We start from the raw sequence: 13,840 nt of genomic DNA, 5'->3' as shown, positions 1-13,840 counted from the left end.
TAAATATTAATAAATAATTAGATAAAGTGATTTTCTTGAACATATTTTTTAATAAAAAATAGACACGTTTTTTTGATAAACACACATATTTCGATTAGGGGGCCATTTTTCAGGCATTGTAAATAATTCACTATTGGAAAAGGGGAATCAAGTTGTTGTAGAGTGGGGATTGAACCTCGAACCTTAGATTATGAATTCAATTTTATTTATTTAATTTTACAATACGCCCAAGGGGCATTCACAAAAAATAAACAAGTAAGTACAAACATAGTACGTTATAATTTAAAAAATAAACAACGCTTTTTTGTATACATGTAGAAACAATAAAAACCATACTGCCATGCAAAATAAAAAGTGAAACTTTACGTAGTAAAAAAGAAAAATCTTGCAAAGAATTAAAACATATATATATTATATATATATATATACCTATAATTGTACGTATAAAAAAAATGGTATTAACAAATTGTTTTTTATTTTTTTATTTATAAATTTCATAAAAAGTAAATGTTTTTTTGAAATTCTAAACATATCTACTTTTACACATCTAGTAAATGTTATCACTGTAACTCTCCAAAAAACGAAAATAACTCTTGTGCTTGGAGAGTGACTAACACTGTTTTAGTAGTTTATTTATAAGAGTTTATATAATTTTAAATACGAGTACATAAAAAGAAACATAAAAACATAGGATATATAAAGAAAAAACAAAAAACGAAATGCATTCATACTAATTCAAATTTAATGTTTTTTGTACACGAGTTCAAAAAAATTCTTTAGATTAACTTTACATTTATTTATTGATAAATTATTTTTAATAGTTTTTAGTTCATTAGGAAGATTATTATAATTTTTTACACCTTTAATGATAAAACTATTTTGCCCCTGACTTAAATGGAATTTAGAAATTTTAATATTATGTTGGTATCTGAGTTACTTATTCAGTTCAAATTCTTTTACTTTTTCTTTTTTAAATTGTTAAAAACAAATAATTAAAATTAGTTTACAGTAAGTATATATGAGATAATCATATACAAATAAATATTTGATACATTAATTTCAGAAAAAAGATAGGATAATAATAACACACATAAAAAACAGAGAAAAAATTGTATGAAAAAGAAATAATCCACGGGATTGGAGTACCAATGTAATGCCTGATAGGGTGTGGACAGCAAAATGATGATAATAATGATGATAGAAGCACTCTTGAGGTGATTTTCACAAAAACGGCGCTATATAAATTATCCAAATATATAAATAGTAATGATGATAGTTCAAGCTCTAATAATACCTTGAATCTTATATCCCAATTTCATTATTTATGTCCAGCTTATAATTATTGGGATCACTCAGGGAAATGAAACTGGAATCAAGGTGCGTGAGATAACTGTCTCATCAATTGCATGCCAATGATCGCCACGTTTTTATAATATAAAAAAAAACGATTGCCAATTTTCAATTTATAAACCCGGTATTTGAAATCTATAGGGTAGCGATGTGAGCTGTTAAGCCCAGATAAGGGTAAAATAATCCTTTTTTACCCCTCGTTTAATCGAATTAGCTTTAGCTTTTAATTCCGAATTGCCTGATCCCTAGCTTTAAAAAAATCTGTCGAGGTCTACTAATTTGTACAGGTAATAATTAAATCACGAATTTAAAAATCGTTTTTAAGAATCACGTTAAAATGTAATTTTTTTTTGGTTAATTTGTTTAGATTCGTGTTTAATTGAATTTTTAGTTTCCTCGTAATCCATTAAAAAATGTTTCCAAGTAAAAAAATATATCAATAATAAGATAAATAAATAAAATAAGATTGTGTTTCAATGAAATTTTATGACGTGAAACATTAAAAGAAATATAAAATTCAAATTAAACATTTTGAGAGGACAAATGTGCAAATGTATGTTTACCTTTATAATTTGTAAGTTTATGTTTGTATATAAATTTATGATTGTGCATGTTAGTGTGTGTGCGATTATGTATGCGACAATGAGTAGGGAATATAACTAATTGAATCGTGATAACCAATGATGATCTTCTTGCCTTTAATCTTTACGAGAAATCAATCAACTGCCGTATCTGGTGTCCTGGGCTTTGATTACAATGGGAAGTGAACAGAGTTATCTTCAACTTATTCAAAAGACAAACCAATATTTGTGTACAAAAATGAGTATATTTGCATAAACATTTAAAATATCTTCCTCGGTAACCTATAATTAAACATGTTTATAAAAAAATCTGTATGCAAATTCTACTTTTCATACAGAAAACTTCATTTTACTTTGTAGATAAAATTGAAGATGAATGTTAACTTCCTATTGTAATTGGGGCCCTGATACAATTAAAAGGAAAATGCGAAAGGAAGGAGAAAAACCCAGGTCCCGATTTTGATGAAATTTTTTGTGTGTTTGAGTGCACCATTAGATGGTATTGATTGACAATTAGAACCGGTAGGTTTCTGGTAATATTACATTTTTCTTTTCTATTTTAGTTTCAACTATGTTTCAATGGTGTAAAGTCAATAAATTAGAACTGAATATTAAAAAATGCAAAATAATGTCATTTCATAGAACAAAACGACCGATTTCCTTCAAGTACCTATAAGAAAACTCTAATATCGGTTCATAAGAGATTTATGAGTTGTTTTGGACTCTTAAATGACATTTAGATAATACAGTAAATAAATCACTGAAATTACTTGGCTTTATTGACAGAATATCCTCTAATTTTACTAATGTCCGTACAATCAAAGCTCTTTATTGCTCAACTGTTCGCCCTCTTCTAGAATATGCCCCCGTTGTCTGGTCTCCATTCTATGTGAATCGCATAAATCACATAGAATCAGTCCAACATCGCTTGTTTCGAATAATAGCGTGAATGTTCGTACAAGAGAGAGTTAATTATTCTTATGCTGATAAAGAGTCAATATTAAATATTTATATTCTTTAAAAACGTAGAACTAATATTGAATAATTATTAACTAATATATAACAAACTATTGCCTAAATTCTCCAATGACCCATATTTGTCGTATTGTTAACTCAAGATAAAATCTAGACTTTATTGGTTTAAGTTGAAAACGATTTAAACAAGCACTAAATAAATAGTCCAGATCTTGTTTTGATGTATCTTATGTTTGTCAATGCTTCTTTTCTTTTTTTTAATGATTTAAACTATTCATTTATTGTTATATTTAAACCATATATTATAATTGTATGCTTGAACAATGAACGTTAATAAATAAATAAATAAACTACAGCAAATCAAACAATGACGAAACCAAAATTATTGAAATCTCAAACTCAATTTCAAATGTCACTAAGTATATAGTCTATCGAAAAAACGTTTGCTGAACCATCTGACAGCAAGCCAACGTTCGAGCACGACAAGGTCTGTCGGGTCGGCTAGTAATTTTAATTTATCAAAATAAATGTGTACAAATTAAACAAAGTAATATGCATTAGCCAGAAATATTGCAATTATAAGCTCTTAATACTTAGGACGTGACATATTCTAGATGCCGATCTGGTCTGTGAATTCATTGCCAAGATTTTGCGTTCGATGTATAGGAGTATTAAATCCAGACACTGTCCTGTAAAATTGTGTACATGAATAGTTAACGACTTACATATTTTTTCAGTTTAAAATACCAATATTGTCGATAGCATTGTTAATAAATTATCGCATTGATAAATCCTATTAAATGTATCGAAAATGTTATTTTGATCGCAGCTTAGCAACAGAATCAAAACGATGAATAACGTAATGTAATGCACCCTCTACTCATAAAGAATATTAGAATAACAAATTGAGCACAGTTCGAGTATCTTAATGTAGGCAAAATGGAAATATTCAGAAGTATTATCTCTGCCTAATATCTTGAATACTTCGGTTTATTTATGTTCTATTATGTAAAAATCGTTTTGGAAAACAGCCAAATACAATAGTATCGATATGATTCCACATCATTCATATCATATCATATTTATATAACAATGTTTGAAGTTATCAAAAGTATAAAGTATTAAAAAATACAATAATAAATTCAGCTCTAGAGTGCTAATCGCCTATGCGCTCTGTAGCCGCAGGATGTATGATAAACTAGTTCCTATCTGCAAATTAATTCGTTGTGAATACGGGCTGGAATTCTAACCGTTCACGTTCTTTATAGCTACAGAATGCGTGTTATTCATCTAGCTGCTATCTATAAATTATTTTCTCAATAGAAATACAGAAAAGTTGTAAAATCATACATTTTAATACTAATAATAAAACGTAAAGTAAAAAAGCTTAAACCTGTATGAGGAAGTGTAGATGTTTAAATGTTTAAACAGAGGCACGATGGTGAATGTTAGTGTGTAAAGTGGCTACTTAAACCAGCCAATGACAGATCAAAGGCCTGTAAATGCCAAGACTTCCATATTTCCTACTCAACAATGTTTTTCTTCTCTGTTGCAAAAAACTTAGACCCTAAGCGTTTTTTTTCTGAAATAATTAAGATTATTTTAGTTTTTCCAATGTTAATTGAATCGCAATTATGACAATTAAATTGCTATATTATGTCGGATTCATTTTACGTAGGGAACTTAATTTTGTGATTTTTTTTTAACAATGTTCCTATATTATTCGTTGTATAAATGCAAGTTTGATGTTCAATGTTTGATGGTATAGAAATAAATAATTGTGGTTGTATTTTTTTTTCTTTAAATTGAATTAAAGGAGCCAGAGTTCTAACTGCCTATACGCTCTAAAGCTGAATGACTTGTTATAATCTAGAAAGACTTATGCGTTCATTCTTGTAAGGGTCAAAGTAAAATTTTTGTTCATAAGGTGTTTTTACACTGCAATATTGTTTGTTCTTAGACTGGCACCTGAGGCGTGAGACTGATACATTTACACAAATAGGTTAGACTCACACTCCTTCAAAACGCTTTTTCCTTCAAATTGATTAGGTGTGGCGCTACGCAGAAAAATGCCATCTTGTGTGATGAGAACATTGCGTTAAAAAAAAACAAAAATATATTAATATTTCACAACAAAAAATGACATTTTATAAAAAAGGATGTACAATAACATATTGTGTCACTCGTAAATACTGCCCAATATATCAAATACCAGGATAATAAGTTATTTTTTTAACTCCAGCTCACTAACTTTATATTCAAGGAACGATTTTACTAACTTTTTGTCTGTCAGACAACGAAACAGAATCAGTATTGATTTAATCAGTTTTTTTTATAACAAATTACCTCACATAGCAATCTTAATTATCAGACCATAAAACCGTTGAAATGTTTTTGAAATCAACCTACACGGTGTAGCTACTGCACATAGAAACAGCATGTTTGCCACAAATGGGTCTTTTGCTGCCCTTGCAGAAGAATTTCGTCATGCCTTTTTGGCAATCTTCAAATATATAAAAATATAAATATGAATTATAAATATTCTAAGATAAAAAAATTACAGAACAATCAATCTTTCGTCGGTCAGACGACGATTACGCGATACATTCCGATATGATTACCGTGCGTCCACAATCAATGCGTGTGGGTAATTAATTTGACTATTTACCAAGGTACTAGATGTGGGCAAGGAGTTGGGTGGAGGAAACTTATAGAAACAGCAAAAACACGGGGTGCCAATAGCCTATTAGAGGAATGGTTGGTGATCCAGAGTTATGTACGAACAATTTAACATTCAACATCAAAAGGTGTTGGGTTCAGTTTCCGATATGGGTGACATGATATATTTTTTAAAGTTGTTTTCACACTAGAGTATTTTAGAGCTCTTGGACTGGCCCTAGAAAAAATATAAATATACGTTTGGTGTACCAATTCAGTACCCTATGCAGTATAAGGTGTGGAAAGGGAACATTAATGATGATGATAACATAGACACCAACACAGATTGCCAGCGTCGTAGTCATGGTAATGGGTTACGTCGTATAATTATAACATGTTTTATAATTTTCCATCCTCTTTTATAAAACTGTTGAGGGTATTGCAATATTGTCTAAAGATATCGCTTGTTAGAAAATACTGTGTCTATTAGTCATACGTCAACAGCAGTACATACCTTTATATGTAAATATTTTATTTAAAAATCCAATTTTCGTATTGAGTGATTTATACTCGAGTACGTAATCCGTCAAATGCCAGATTTTTTATAATCCACGTGGATGGCTTTTTGACAAGACCTAGATCCAATTTACCTGGATATCCATTTTCTCCTTATCTCCAAATTTATCACCCTCGATACATTTTCAAAGTGTTTTCGTTCCCCTGTCGAATATTCTCGGGGTGATATTGCGCGTAAATCAAGGGTGGCGAATAAAAAAAATATATATAAAACACGTCTTGCCATAAAACAAATAGGTTTCAGATATCATAAACAATGTTTATATCTTCGAAGTCGTTGAGAATTCGATACGCAAAAACGCAATATAACCAGAGAAAGACGATGCCAAAAAGAGTAACTAAAACTTTTTAGAATATAGTTTTCTCGTGTTTAATGACATAAGCATAAGCCAGTTTTAAATTTTAAGTAAGAACATATTTTTAAAATAATAAACCAAAGATGTACACCCAGAGTTCTGAAATGGAAACCATGGAAAAAACAAAACACCTGCAGGACGACCCAACCCCTGAAAAGATGAGAAGATGAGAAGATGATGTGATCCCATTCGCGAAAGGAAATCGGTCGAGAAAAGCACACGATAGAAAATAATAGAAAATATTATAAGACGCTTGTATTCAGCAGTAGAGAGATGGCTACAAAAAGTTTTAAATAATAAATACCTACATTTTGTATTTAAATGTTAACTTGATTTTTTTTTAATTAAAAAAAAAGAAAACCGTCCCGCCGTTTCTCTGTAGTGATCGGCAGAGACGGCAGAACAGCATATTTCTCAGTCATTGAATATAAACCTTTCTTCCTCTGCATTTGTACATCTTCGCTAGCACGCAGGTTGATTATTCCGAAATTAGACCCATACATTTTCGATTATTTGTTGGATTTGTTCATTTTATATTTTTTTCGCTTTCCTTGTTTTCTGCATGTATCGCCTGCATTCGCTTAAACATGTATAAATTAAGACATTTGGGCCGTATCGTACGTAGTTTTACCTCGCATTTGCGCGAGAAATCGCATTAAGACTGCATTCAGCTATTTTTATTCTCAAAACAGGTATCTTTTTCAGATTCAGTTTTTTTGTCAAAAAATAAAATCACGTATTTATTTTAACTCTTTCTAAGGGTCTTTGGGGATATCTAGGATACCCCGGGTAACATATTTGTTTTCAATAGCTTGAATAAAAAAAAGTGCATTTTTTTATTTTTTTTATTTATATCATGTTACACAAAGTATTTTACAAGTATAAAACGTTGAATTACATTACCAGGAGTAAAAACTACTCAATTCGGGACATAAATAATATTAACCTTTAAAAAATAACACATATTGAGAACAACAAAGAAACAAAGCAAGTTAAGCACCTTTATAATTAAGTATAGCACAACAATATAAACACTTATTTGTTTATAAATTTGTATAAACCACTTAATTTTTTCAATTACCCTTCGACCTGTTTCAAGGTTACTACCTCATCGTCAGGAATTTAACTAAAATTTAAATGAAATAAAATAATAATAATAAAATAACTTAAGTTAAATTCCTGACGATGAGGTAGTAACCTCAAAACCGGTCGAAGTATAATTAAAAAAAATAAGTGGTTTATACAAATTTATAAACAAACAAGTGTAAAACGTCATACCACAAAGTGAAAAATATTTTTGATAACAATACAACAATATATACGCCAAAAACCTTTTCTTACCAAGCAGAATAAATTTATACAAAAAACGCTTTTTAGAATAAAAAAAAATAGTGAATCTAATAGAGGAGATAAGGTCATTAACATCACATGCCATGCAGGTGATGCAGCCATAGTGATGATGAGAACATATCCATCTCAGTAAGTAGATATCTGGATGCCTAAGAAATGTCGTATAGTACAATAAACACATGATTATTGGAAACATAATTCGGATATACAAAACGTGTGTCAGACCGATCATTTATGTTCTCCGGTAATAATTGTATTTTATGTAATGGATAATTTAATTGAAGTAAAAATATAATTATGCATCCAACGTAAAGGTTCTACGTAATGGCCAAACTTTTATATTGGAAAACTTTTGCTTATACATATTATATAGATTTTCTTCTTCGATCAAAAGAGTGTCAGTTTATTGAAGGGTTTCATTAGGGAAACCTTTTGTGAACCTTTAATATTGGAATACCTACCCTTCGGAAGGTTCATCAATAATCTTGAAAGCTACGATAAAAGTTTCTTTCCAACATTTTGTATGTACGCTGATATAGATAAATGTGTGTACCAACCACAGCAGATAATTGACGAGAGGTAGATATCACATTAAATCTGTTTTTTTAAAGCCAAAATATATGAAATCAGTTATTATTGGCAGTTTTTTCTTTAAAATACAAAAATACCACGCACTAGGATAGCTTTTTGCAAATTATGAAACAAGTACTTTTAAGTTGATCAAAATTTTAAAACGTTAGGAAATTGGAGTTAAATTTATTATTTATTTATGCTTTATAAAGTTAGTTAATGACAACTTAAGAACTTATATAAACTGTCAACAACATAACAATTTTTTTATCAAAATTTCTCAATAAATTAATTTTTCAAATTAAATTGAAATATTTCAATATTTTTTATCTCCTATATTTCTTCAGGTTACTCATTGTACAGCTTTAATCTCTTAAACAATGAGTTTTGAGATTATGTTTTTCTCCTCATTGGTAATTTTGTCTTTTTTTTCTCCCTTGTTTCAAATGTACAACATTGTTGGTTAAATTTTGTTATTGTTTTTATTTTATTCATCCCCTTAATTATTTTATGTATAAAAATTGATACATTATATTTAATTTGCTGTTTTACTGTTAGAAAGGCAATTTCTTTGTGCATTCTTTCAATATAAGAATAGCCTTTGCTTTTGAGTATAATCCTCATCGCCTTATTTTGAAGAATATTATGTGGCATTGTGTGAAAGAGCCTCAAAATATTCTCAAATATCATAGATGTATAAAATGTATTAAATGAAACAATTGCCTTGATTTTGAACACAGCTGTAAATATGTATTAATACAAGGTATAAATATTTTTTTCGTTTTTCAAAGACATTTTTGATGTTGTTAAATACACATCTTTTATATTCTCATATACATAAAAACATGTAAGCATAAATGTATGTAAATACTCACATATTCATTTATTTGTATATATTTTTTTATTTTTTTTGAACACACATTTAAAAATTTGGGCTTAAAGCTATAGCATTTTCGACAATTATACATCGATTGATAAGGTGGTTGATAGGTTTTCTCTTTAAGATTTTTAAAAACTAAGTCAACTCAATAAGTCTACTTATATTCACTACACATTGTCACATACGTACATACAATACTCCAACATACACATATACACTCTTACACTTTCCCTCATCCTATATATATATATACTCATCCTTACTAACATGCACAATAAAAACACTCATACACTAAAGCACGTACTTAGCATAAATATTATTATGTTACATAAGAAGTCATTCTCTATGTAAATATAAATTGAGACTATATATATAAATATAAATATAATTGAGACTCATTTTATAAATTAATTTCTACCAACATATAAAAACCATTGTATAATTTATTTATTTTTTGTGTGAGAAAAAAAAAGTTAAAGTGGTTTTGTTCATAAAATCGTGCTGTCACGTAAAACTGATTAAATTATTCACCCTCCCCTTGCACAGGCTATGCTGATTTTTTTCTTTTCTTATCATTTTGTTCTATAATTATTTACACGTACTGTACAACTATGTAATTGTAAGAAAAACAATCAATAAATATTTTTATGGCAAATAAAAAAATGCATTCGTGAGTGTGTGGTGGTCTTACATTGATTTAAAATTTATTTTGGTTTATAACAGATCTGCCAAAAATACTTAAAAGGGTTTAAATTAAAACATATTTAAAATAAAAAATTAGCCATACATATAAATAGTTAGTAATTTATTTTTTAAAGAAATATTTGTGTTCTTATGATTAACCCAAAAACTTTAATTTTGGGGCTCATTTTCAACGAATTGTAAATAACACATTTTTAGAAGATGGTTAGTTAGTTGTGGTACAGTGGGGTTTGAACCTAAACATGTAATGTTGCAATGAATCTCTGTTTTTTTATAGTTTGAGTACTTTAAATTTTATTTTTTTTATGTTTTACAAGTAGTTTAGCAAAATTAAAAGGTTTCTATTTTAAAACCTGCAATTCGATTTCTGATTATTTCGCATCGCCTCTTATAATATATTAATACCAGAACCTTAAGTATTCCACTTTTTGAACATCAAACGCGTCCTTTCCATTAAAGCCTAATTTATTATTAAGTCGAAAGTAGACGTCTTGATTCAAATAATCACCCCTTATAGACTCGTTGGTCCTTTGATGGATATTGATTCCTGTTTTAGATTGAGTAGTTGAAATGTCGAATCAAGATTTGGTACGAAAAGGTTGGGTCACAGCCCTTGTCCTTTATAATTACAATGTCTGGGTCACTGATGGGTTGAAAATGTCCGAATTCAAAATAGAGATTCCGGCATATGATTGAATTCAGTAAGCTTCTAATGCGAGTTGTTTTGTTTGTTCAAGCAAATCTAATCATCTTGGAATTGTGTTTATTTTCGATTGTTCTTTGGAAAGGGCGTGGTTTGGTCAATAATATGATTAAATAACAAAAGCTACCTATTTTCCATTGGTAAGAAAATTTCTAATTTAATTTCCTGTAACACAAACAAGTTACTTGAATCATTATTTTCTAAAACATTTTTTTGGTAATTTTCAATAATTATTAACAAACTAACCTTAGTCAATCCATGTCCTCTTGCCGCTCCCTGGGTGGAGCATATGGGGTCCACAAAATTTTTCCTGATCTCTCTGTCTGCGGCTAAAGCTATGGTTTTCTAATAAAACGGTGCTGTCACGTCATTAAAACGTTGTCTGTACAAACCAATGCCACTGGTTTCCCGAAATGCGTTGATTGTGCGCAGAATGTCAAATATCCGTGCCTTTATTTGCAAGACGACCATAAAAGCGGTGCAAACAGTCTTTGAACGAATAAAAAATGTAATAAATCTACATCTACATCTACTACCATATACATCTACTACCTGCATCCAATAAATTATTGTAGGTTGTGAATTTTTACAAATAAATTTAAATGTTCATGGAAACAGAGAGAGAGGGAGGAAAGTAAAGTAGCTATACAATGTCTTCTCCTTTTTATGTACTTTTTATTTAATATTTATATTTTTACTTTTTTAGAATTCAATTATTTTTCCCCTCTCCTCCTGCATTCATAATAAATAAGTGTGAAATCTGTAATTGGTCTTACTTTTTTTAATTGTTCTTTTGTACCTTGTTTTGTATAAAGACAGTATGATTTCATTAATAAATAAATAAATACTTTTTTAGACAATATAATATTATGTAATACGTATTTTTTCCATGTTTATTTTTATTGCGTATTTAAAAGTAGGCACCCGTTCCATGATATATGCAAGTTGTGTGTTGTGCGTGGTGGGATATCAGTAATATATCATATCAGCTCACATTCAACACAGCCAGAGGCAAAAGCAAGGCGATCCACTATGACTCGCTTGAACAACATTTGAAAACTTCTTAGTGATTTTATACTCCCTTTTAATGATGGTAGTATATCACATAATTTTATTATACCACAGTAGTGGTAGCAAAAGGACGATGTATTTCTTAGTGAAGGAGTAATGAGGGAAGTGTTGTAATCATTGGTGCGGTGTGAATTGTACGTTTTTTTCTCCGTGTGTTCATTTTTGTGTGTAAATGCAAGTATACATTTATAAAATAAGTTGATTAATGGTTAACACAGGGAATTCTTAAAAAAATATGTTTGATCAATAACGATAGAAATTTTGTTAATTATTCCAATAAAAGCATTTTTTTCTTTAGTTATGGAATCTACATACGTTATATTTTGCTGCAGCGTTCCAACTGTTGAGATTGGAATGTTGTCACCTTCAAGCTTATCTCTGTAAATAATATTCTAATGGACTTTCTTCACCTCAAGTGTATCTAAATACGAGAATTGTTAAAATATTGCTAGGTATTCAAAGTAAAATACTGTTAACATTGGATTAAATTCTAATTTTGTTATTTTTAACATATGATGTGACACGTTTCGTCTTGTGAGGACATCATCAAACTAACTTTAATATTTACGAAGCTTCCTTACGCACTCTTATATAATATAAAACATAATAAAATATTTACGATGTTTCTTTTTATTATACTCTAATGTAGCATATAAGGAAACATTAGTGTTTAAGTTATTTTTTTATTTTATATTTTACAGAAAACATATAGTCATACATAATAAGTATTAAAAACAACATTTTTTTTTAAAATAATAAGACCAATTAAGTTTTTATAAATTATGCAAAAGATATAAACATCAAATGTGACAATTTAAAAAATAAATAAATAAGAATTTCAAGTGAAAAAAAAAACAATTGTTAACATTTGCATTTTCCATGGAGGTAATAAATAAAAATACCGAATGCACACTCCGAGCCGTCCACGCACACACACATGAACGCACATATAAAACATACACAAACATATACATTACATGCGGCACATGTACCACTCAAGATGCACATTCAGCAACTATCCCAAATAATCGACCCCACGAAGAAATTTTCTGTATAAATGCAACGTGCAGTTAACAATGTCTACATCAATACTGAGTCCATTATGATTTCTACAGGTACGTCTAATGAGTGAATTCGAGGTATAATTGAACGTAGTTATGCAGAAAGCAGCCAGTCCACGATTTCGAAAAAATGAGATATTGATGTTATCGCTTGTAGTTAGTTCAATTATATGTCTTGTTAAAAATAACCAGACCGCTTTTATAAAAAAAAATTGTTTAAATCACCTTTTGAAAATGGTGTCCATCACAAAAACGGCATTTTTCAATTCGCAGAATACACCCACAGCACTAGAAAATCTTAACGAATTTTAAAAATCATTAAAACTGGTCAAATACATAATTCAATTCTTATTTTAAATGTAAAAAAACATTTAAATTCCTTGTTTATCATTCGTTAAAATCAAAAACATTCCAACGGTTGTATAGATTTGTTTATTCACACTTTTCACAACGATGAATAGCATCGTCTCATCTCAGTTTTACTTTTCTATAGCTGGCTGCTTTCTGCACAACTACTTTCAATTGTTTTTACATGTTGGTATATAAAAAAGGAGATTTAATCTCGTATAGCGTAGAGGACAACGGAAACAAATATTTTGTAAAAGAAACGGCGAATCAACCATATTATTTAGAATTTTGAAAAGAAAAATTAAATCACAAGTAAGGCGCCTTTTTTGTAGTGATTCTATATTGAAATTAATCAAAGAGTTAATTTGATAGTATCCTAACAAGACGAAATGTGCCACATTATACACTATAGTATATATTTAAAAAATAAAGGTAGAATGTAATGAAATAATAGTATTTTATTTTCGAAACCTTATCAAATTTTAATATGAGATTCAATCAATTAATTGCATACATAATAAACGAACATTGTTGTTCATTATAAAATTAAGTCATTTTTGTGTTAAATCTCACTGGTTTTCTGTTGTTTTCACAATACTAAAACAAAATTTAACTTTTTTCCAATGGATTTCATCTGAAATCGTAAATTTATTCCTTAA

This window comes from Micrasema longulum, unplaced genomic scaffold, assembly GCF_059751315.1.
Source record: "Micrasema longulum isolate JH-2025_06_02 unplaced genomic scaffold, ASM5975131v1 h1tg002196l, whole genome shotgun sequence".
In the NCBI taxonomy this organism is placed as follows: Eukaryota; Metazoa; Arthropoda; class Insecta; order Trichoptera; family Brachycentridae; genus Micrasema; species Micrasema longulum.
This window is presented reverse-complemented; position numbering follows the sequence as displayed.